This window comes from Mustela lutreola, chromosome 4 (genome assembly GCF_030435805.1).
Source record: "Mustela lutreola isolate mMusLut2 chromosome 4, mMusLut2.pri, whole genome shotgun sequence".
Lineage (NCBI taxonomy): Eukaryota > Metazoa > Chordata > Mammalia > Carnivora > Mustelidae > Mustela > Mustela lutreola.
This window is the reverse complement of record NC_081293.1, coordinates 20,812,329-20,820,480: the sequence shown is the minus strand read 5'-3', so window position 1 is coordinate 20,820,480 and position 8,152 is coordinate 20,812,329. Positions and strand designations below refer to the sequence as shown.

Here is an 8,152-nt window from a genome sequence, read left to right as displayed (position 1 = left end):
GAAGTGAAAAAAGCTCTGGTATATCATATATGATTATTTATCCCCTATAATAACCAATATGCTTTAGGGAATTCTCTTACATGCTTCCCTAAGATTAACTCTTTAAAGGAAATACAACATATCTATTTTATCCCCTTCTTGTCATTTCCTGGGGCTTCATCTCAGAGGAATCTTGGCAACATAGTAAATATTTAAATTTCCAAATCACTAAATATATGTTGAGGCCATCATTTTTAACCCTGCATGAAAATATCACAGTGGTATAGTAGGTATTTTTTCCAATGAATTACCCCTGCTCTTAAAATTGTTATTAATACATCTAATTATCCTTGGGGGAGAAGTGACGTCTTACCATGCCCTCAATAGCAATAGCTCCCTAATAAAATATTAAACTTCCAAGATCCCACCAAAAAAGCTCTGTAATTCCTATGTGCTGACAGGAGTTGTCTGTCTTTTTTTTTTTTTTTTTTTTTAAGATTTTTTTGTTTATTATAGAGAATAGGGAAGGAGTGGTGGGAGAGGGAAAGAGTCTTTTTTTTTTTTAATTACTTTTCTTAACATATAATGTATTATTTGCCTCAGGGGTTCAGGTTTTGTGAATCATCAGGCTTACACACTTCACAGTACTCACCATATCACATGCCCTCCCCAATGTCCATAACGCAACCAACCTATCCCTACCCCCCTCCCACCAGCAACCCTCAGTTTGCTTTGTAAGATTAAAATCTCTTATGGTTTGTCTCCCTCCCAATCACATCTTGTTTCATTTTTCCCTTCCCCACCCCCCACAACCCCCCACCCTCCCTCTTAAATTCCTCATATCAGAGAGATCATATGATAACTGTCTTTCTGTGATTGACTTATTTCGCTCAGCATAATTTCATTTCTTTTGATGGCAGCAGAGTATTCATTGTATAAATATACCACATCTTCTTTATCCACTCATCTGTTGATGGACATCTAGGTTCTTTCCATAGTTTGGCTATTGTGGACATTGCTGCTATAAACATTCAGTTGCATGTGCCCCTTTGGATCACTACATTTGTATCTTTAGGGTAAATACCCAGTAGTGTGATTGCTGTGTCATAGGGTAGCTCTATTTTCAACTTTGTGAGGAACCTCTTTCTGTCTTTCAGACTGGCTGTATGACCTTGCATTCCCACCAACAGTGTAGGAGGGTTACCCTTTCTACGAATCCTTGCCAACATCTATCCTTTCTAAAATTGTTCATTTTAGCCCTTCTGACTGGTGTGAGGTATCTCATTGTGGTTTTCATTTGTATTTCCCTGATGTCCAGTGATTTGGAGCACTTTTTCATGTGTCTGTTGGCCATCTGGATGTCTTCTTTGCAGAAATGTCTGTTCATGTCCTCTGCCCATTTCTTGATTGCATTAGTGAATATCCTCTCTCATTCTGTCAGTTATCTTTTGGTTTTGTTGACTGCTTCCTTTACTGTGCAAAAGCTTTTGATCTCAGTGAAGTCCCAATAGTTCATTTTTGCCCTTGCTCCCCTTGCCTTTGGCAATGATTCTAGGAAGAAGTTGGTGCTACTGAAGTCAAAGAGGTTGCTGCCTGTGTTCTCCTCAAGGATTTTGATGGATTCCTGACTCTCATTGAGGTCTTTCATCCATTTCGAGTCTATTTTTGTGTGTGGTGTAAGAAAATGGTCTAGTTTCATTTTCCCGCATGTGGCTGTCCAGTTTTCCCAACACCATTTGTTGAAGAGGCTGTCTTTTTTCCATTGGACATTCTTTCCTGCTTTGTCAAAGATTAGTTGACCATAGAGTTGAGGGTCTATTTCTGTGCTCTCTATTCTGTTCCATTGATTTATGTGTCTGTTTTTGTGCCAGTATCATACTGTCTTGATAATGACAGTTTTGTAATAGAGCTTGAAATCTGGAATTGTGATGCCACCAACTTCCGCTTTCTCTTTCAACATTCCTCTGGCTATTCGAGATCTTTTCTGGATCCATATAAATGTTAGGATTATTTGTTCCATTTCTTTGGAAAAATTGATGGTATTTTGATAGGGACTGGATTAAACATGTAGATTGCTTTAGGTAGCATAGGCATTTTTACAATATTTGTTCTTCCAATACATAAGCATGGAAAGTTTTTCCATTTCTTTGTGTCTTCCTCAATTTCTTTCATGAGTTTTATAGTTTTCTGAGTACAGATTCTTTGCCACTTTGGTTAGGTTTATTCCTAGGTATGTTATGGTTTTGGGTGCAATTGTAAGTGCTACCCCTTAATTCCTCTTTCTTCTATCTTGCTGTTGGTGTGTAGAAATGCAACTGATTTCTGTGCATTGATTTTATACCCTGACACTTTACTGAATTCCTGTACAAGTTCTAGCATATTTGGAGTGGAGTCTTTTGGGTTTTCCACATAAAGTATCATATCATCTGCAAAGAGTGAGAGTTTGACTTCTTTTCTGCTCTGAATGACTTCTATTTCTTTTTGTTGTCTGATTGCTGAGGCTAGAACTTCTAGTACTATGTTGAATAGCAGTGGTGATAATGGACATCCCTGTCATGTTCCTGACCTTGTGGGAAAAGCTCTCTGTTTTTCCCCATTGAAAATGATATTCACTGTGGGTTTTTCATAGATGGCTTCTATGATATTGAGGTATGTACCCTCTATGCCTACACTTTGAAGAGTTTTAATTATGAGAGGATGCTGTACTTTGTCATGCTTTTTTAGTATCTATTGAGAGTATCGTATGGTTCTTCTTTTTCTTTTATTAATGTATTGTATCACACTGAGTAATTTGCAGATGTTGAACCAACCTTGCAGCCCAGGAAAGAATCCCACTTGGTTGTGGAGAATAATCCTTTTAATGTACTGTTGGATCCTATTGGCTAGTATTTTGATGAGAATTTTTGCATCTATGTTCATCAAGGATATTGGTCTGTAATTTTCCTTTGTGATGGCGTCTTTGCTGGTTTTCGGATCAAGGTAATGCTGGCCTCATAAAAGGAGTTTGGAAATTTTCCTTCCATTTCTATTTTTTGGAACAGTTTCAGGAGAATAGGTATTAATTCTTCTTCAACTGTTTGGTAGAATTCCTTTGGGAAGCTGTCTGTCCCTGGGCTCTTGTTTGTTGGGAGATTTTTGATGACTACTTCAATATCCTTACTGGTTATGAGTCTGTTCAGGTTTTCTATTTCTTCCTGGTTCAGATTTGGGAGTTTATATGTCCCTAGGAATGCATCAATTTCTTCCAGATTGTCAAATATGCTGGCATATAGTTGCTCATAATATGTTCTTATAATTGTTTGTATGTCTTCAATATTGGTTGTGATCTCTCCTCTTTCATTCATGATTTTATTAATTTGGGTCCTTTCTCTTTTGGATAAGTCTTGCCAGGGGTTTACCAATCTTATTATCTTCCATGCCTTTTTCAAGCCCAGCTAGCACCTTGAGAATCACCATTTTGAACTCTAGATCTGACATATTACCAATGTCCGTATTGATTATGTCCCTAGCCTTCAGTACTGCCTTTTGTTCTTTTTTTTTTTTTTTTGTGGTGAGTTTTTCTGCCTTATTATTTTACTCAGATAAGAATATATGTACGAGAGGATAAAATACTAAAAGGGTGGCAAAGACCCCAGAAAAATGTATGCTAACCAAATCAGAAGAGGGGGAGAAAAAAAGGGGGTAATTTTTTTTAAATTTATATATATATATATAAATTTTGTGTATATATATATATATATATATATACACATATATACACATATACATATATATTAGACTGGTGAATAGAACAGAGCCACCCACTTGATTTTGCGTGTTTTTTGTTCTCTTAGAAGAAACAAATTTCCACAATTTTAAAGAAAGAAAACTTATATATATACAAAAAATAAGGATAAACACAATTAAGGGATGGAATATGACTGTAAAGATGAAAATTTTAAAAAATTCTAAAAAAGAATTGATAATATAAGTTGGTTGGGAAAAGAAAGAAAAAGAAAGTGGAGAGTATTTGCTCATGCTGGAGACTAGAACAAAGCCCTGTGATAGATTTAGGGTATATTTTGGTCTATTAGAAGAAATGGTATACCAAAATTTTAAAGAAAAAAAACTATATGAATACAAAAAATAAGGTTAAAATCAATGAAAGGATAAAATATGACCATAACAATGAAAATTGTAAAAGATTTTTAAAAGATATTGGTAAGATAAAATAGTTAAGAAACACTAAAAGAGGAAAAAGAAAAGTTAAAAAAAAGAATAAGAAAAAAATTAAAATTAAAAAAAAAAATTACCTTTGCAAGACTAAACGATCATGGGGGAAAAGTCACGAATTCTATGTGTTGCTTTCCCCTAGCTCTGGAGTTCTGCAGTTCTCATTGATTAATGAACTTGGCCTTGGCAGGATGTTCCTGCTGATATTCAGGAGGGGCCTGTTGCAGTGATTCTCAAATGTCTTTGCCAGAGGTGGAATTGCACCACTCTTGACTGGGGCCAGACTAAGTAATCTGCTTGGGTTAGCTCTCGGTAGCTTTTGTTTCATGATCACTTTCCAAGGAGCTTTGGAGGATCAGAATGAGAATGGCAGCCACCCAATCACTGGTCCAGAGGAGCTGAGAGCTCGGGCCCCCACTCCTCAGTGTGCCTTCAGAGAAAAGCAGTCAATCCCTCCCATCTCCCTGGTCTCTGGTCATGCTCCATGCTCACCCAGCCTGTGAGCCTTTCTATATTTGGTGCACTGCCCCTTGGGAGTCTCCAAATGCAGCATATTCCTGCCACACATTCCTGCGCTGTTCCTCCTAGAGGAGGAAAAAAGGGGTCTTTCCAGATCTGCCACTTGTGGGGTCCCTGCTCAAAGAGCAGTGGTTAGACTGTGCCTTGGATCATGGTTTATGGTAACCCCAAGCTGAGAGCTCACTCCTCCACTCCATCTCTATAGTCAGCTTCCTCTCTCAATAACTGGCAGTTCTGCCACACTCAGACACCCCCAGTCTTTCTGTGACCCCCCCCCCGAGATGACACTGTCCCTGTGAGGGCTCCACCCTTGCTTAGCCTCTGGAGTGACGTCCCTCAGTGGAGAAGACTTCTGAAAGTTCTGATTTTGTGCTCCATTGCTCCAATGCTTGTCAGGAGCTTGCCCCTCCCCCTGCAGTCTATCTTCCCATCACTTTGGATTCTCTTCTCCACAAGTCCTACCTTCCAAAAAGTGGTTGATTTTCTGTTCATAGAATTGCTTCTCTTCTCCTCTTCTATCTCCTGTTGAGTTTATAGGTATTTGGAATGGTTTGATAACTATCTAGCTGAACTCCTGGAACCTAAGTGTCAGACACTTAACTGACTGTACAACCCTGGCACTTGGAGCTGTCTTTCTAAAATGAATCTGGAAACATAACCACTGTTCTTTATTACTTTTCATCTGAAAGCACCCTGAGATTCTTAGAATGGAGAATCTCAGGACCTGCCACAAAAAGAAATTAACTTCACCATGTGCCCTGCATGGATGGCTATTAATATTCACTGATCCCTATTTATACACACAAGAGATTTTCTCTCATAAATCAGTCATCAAAAAATAAGAAGTTTTCACAGCAAATTAGTGTCAAGGTTGCAAAGAAGCAGTAGGATTCTAATAGCTGAGATCTGAACTATCAAAATTAGAAATTATTGCTACTTTGCAATGCTTTTTTGTTTCTTTTCAGCAACCTGTTTTCACTGCAGGGAAAACTAATGCTTGTCCCATACTTATGTTTTAATTGTTTGGTTTTTTTTTTTTTTCAGGGTGTATCAGTTGCTTTACATACTTTCTTTCTTTCTTTCTTTTTTTTTTTTTTTTTTACAATTTGAAACGCTTTATTTTTGTGTGTGTCCTTGTTATTAACAAGGCTATTTAATAAAGTTAGGATTCCAGTGAAAGGAAGTTTTCATGAAAGCCTTCGGGATCAGTTGTATGTCATATAGCGGGGAGTAGCAGTGAATTTGGCGTAAGACTTAATTGACCTTATTTACAGCCTCCAAGAAATCCTTCTCGGTAGCAATTTTTCGCCATGCTCTGATGGCAAACATTCCGGCTTCTGTGCAGACGCTTCTAATCTTCGCACTAGTGCTATTTGGACACAGTCGCACTAACAATTCAAATCTGATACCTCTTTTGACACTCATTGAATGAGCATGAATCTTAAAAATGTGAGTCCGACCCTCTAGATCAGGTAAGCTGAATTCAATCTTTCTGTCCAGTCTCCCTGGCCTCATGAGTGCTGGATCCAGGGTGTCTGGTATGTTAGTGGCCATCATCACTTTAATGTTACCTCGAGGATCAAAACCGTCCAGCTGATTGATCAGTTCCAGCATTGTTCTCTGCACTTCGTTGTCTCCTCCAGCACCATCATCAAAACGAGCCCCTCCAATAGCATCAATTTCATCAAAGAAGATGAGGCAGGCTTTTTTTGTTCTGGCCATTTCAAAGAGCTCACAAACCATTCGAGCCCCCTCACCGACGTACTTCTGTACAAGTTCAGATCCAATAACTCGAATGAAGCAAGCATCAATCCTGTTAGCAACTGCCCAAGCACAGAGGGTCTTGCCTGTACCAGGTGGACCAAAGAGCAGCACACCCTTGGGAAGCTCAATGCTGGATGAAGTAATGGGGTTTCAACTACTTCTCGAAGTTTCTCAATCTGTTCCTTACAGCCACCCACATCACTGTAAGTGACATCAGGTTTTTCTTCCACCTGCATTATGGTGACTGTTGGGTCAATCTTGGAAGGCAGCGGAATGTGAATCTGATACTTATTTCTGTCCACCCCAACTCTCATCCCTTCTTCAATGTCGGTAGGTGCTACCTGATCACTGAGGTCCACCACAAACTTGGCAAACTGCTTCACATTGATAATGTACTTTGGGTCCTCCGAGTCAGCATTGATTATCTTCGTACACCTTGCAACCTGCAAAGGCTGTTCACTCTGCAGTGTTTGCTTATCTGCAGCCAAATCCCAGAGTGCTGGTGGGGCCAGGCCAGTATCAGACTCTTTAATACCAGTGAGCTCATTAATTTTCTTGAGAAGCTGTTGAATGTCATCTTCAACCTGCTTTATCTGCCTAGAGTAAGTGCTTTGACCGTAAGTTTTCAGCAAGGCAATATCCCCCTCATCCAGAGCTCGGATAGGCTTGTCGTCCTTCTCCTCCTCTTTGGTTTTCCGCTGATCGGCACCGAGGTAATCCGGCATTTTCGTTGTTCTGAGGGCCTCAACTGCTCAGTGATTCGCTTTACATACTTTCCATTACTCTCAGAGTAATCATGAAATCTAAGTAATAATATTTACATTTTGGGAAAATGTGTAACTGGGGCTTATAAAGATCAAAGCACATCTTAAAGTTCATCCTCTTTATAATGGTAGAGTCAGGATGCAAAGCAAAATTGACACTCCCAAACCTCCATATTTCCTTTTGGCCTAGTAAAGATTGGTGACCCCCCACTTAGTATGGAAATCTGAATTCATATTGGGATAACAAAGAATGGCTATTGGGGGGAGGTGGAGCTGAGCAGTGAGATGTTCAGGTGGAGATTGTGGAGCAGAGGGATGGAAATAAGGCCCAAAAGCTGAATGAGGAAGGTCTACTTACATCCCCGAGGCTGACTCCAGCAATGCCCTGGGGAAGAAATTTTTGACCTTATGCAGCACTGCTCATTCCAGACACTCCTTTGTGTTTCTCTGTTCTTTTGTTCTCTATCTTCAGTGGCTTGAGTTATCACAACAAAATGAGGATGGATGTCATCATAGGAAAATTGTGCCGGACAGAGTTAGACAAGGTAGACTGACTTATGACTATTGAGGTAAGGTAAGAGAGACTGAACTCAAGTTCACTGAAACAAGGTAAAGGGTTTTTCAGTACTAAGGCAAACTAGTAGAAAAATACTGGCCGATATTGGAGAGAAGGTTGGGATTAGAACATCTGGTTTTGTTAAATGGTGCTCATCAATGTTAGGTTCCTATTTTCCCAGATACTGGGAGATAAGGACCCTATCTTCCTTGATGATAATATTTGAAAGAGATAATTACCAGGTCACTGAGAAATATATTCCTGGGATAGAAAGCTGGGCAGAGACTGGGAGAAGATTTAAATCTCACAGGGACGCAGAGAGAATTTATAGTTTCAAGTTTTCTAAAGAAAGTGCTTT

At 39.2% G+C, this 8,152-nt stretch overlaps 1 pseudogene; it reads right to left on the bottom strand.

Annotated features, from left to right (window-relative positions):
* Positions 1-5,799: 5,799 nt before the first annotated feature.
* LOC131830713 (26S proteasome regulatory subunit 7-like) lies at positions 5,800-7,230 on the bottom strand (annotated as a pseudogene).
* Positions 7,231-8,152: the final 922 nt, after the last annotated feature.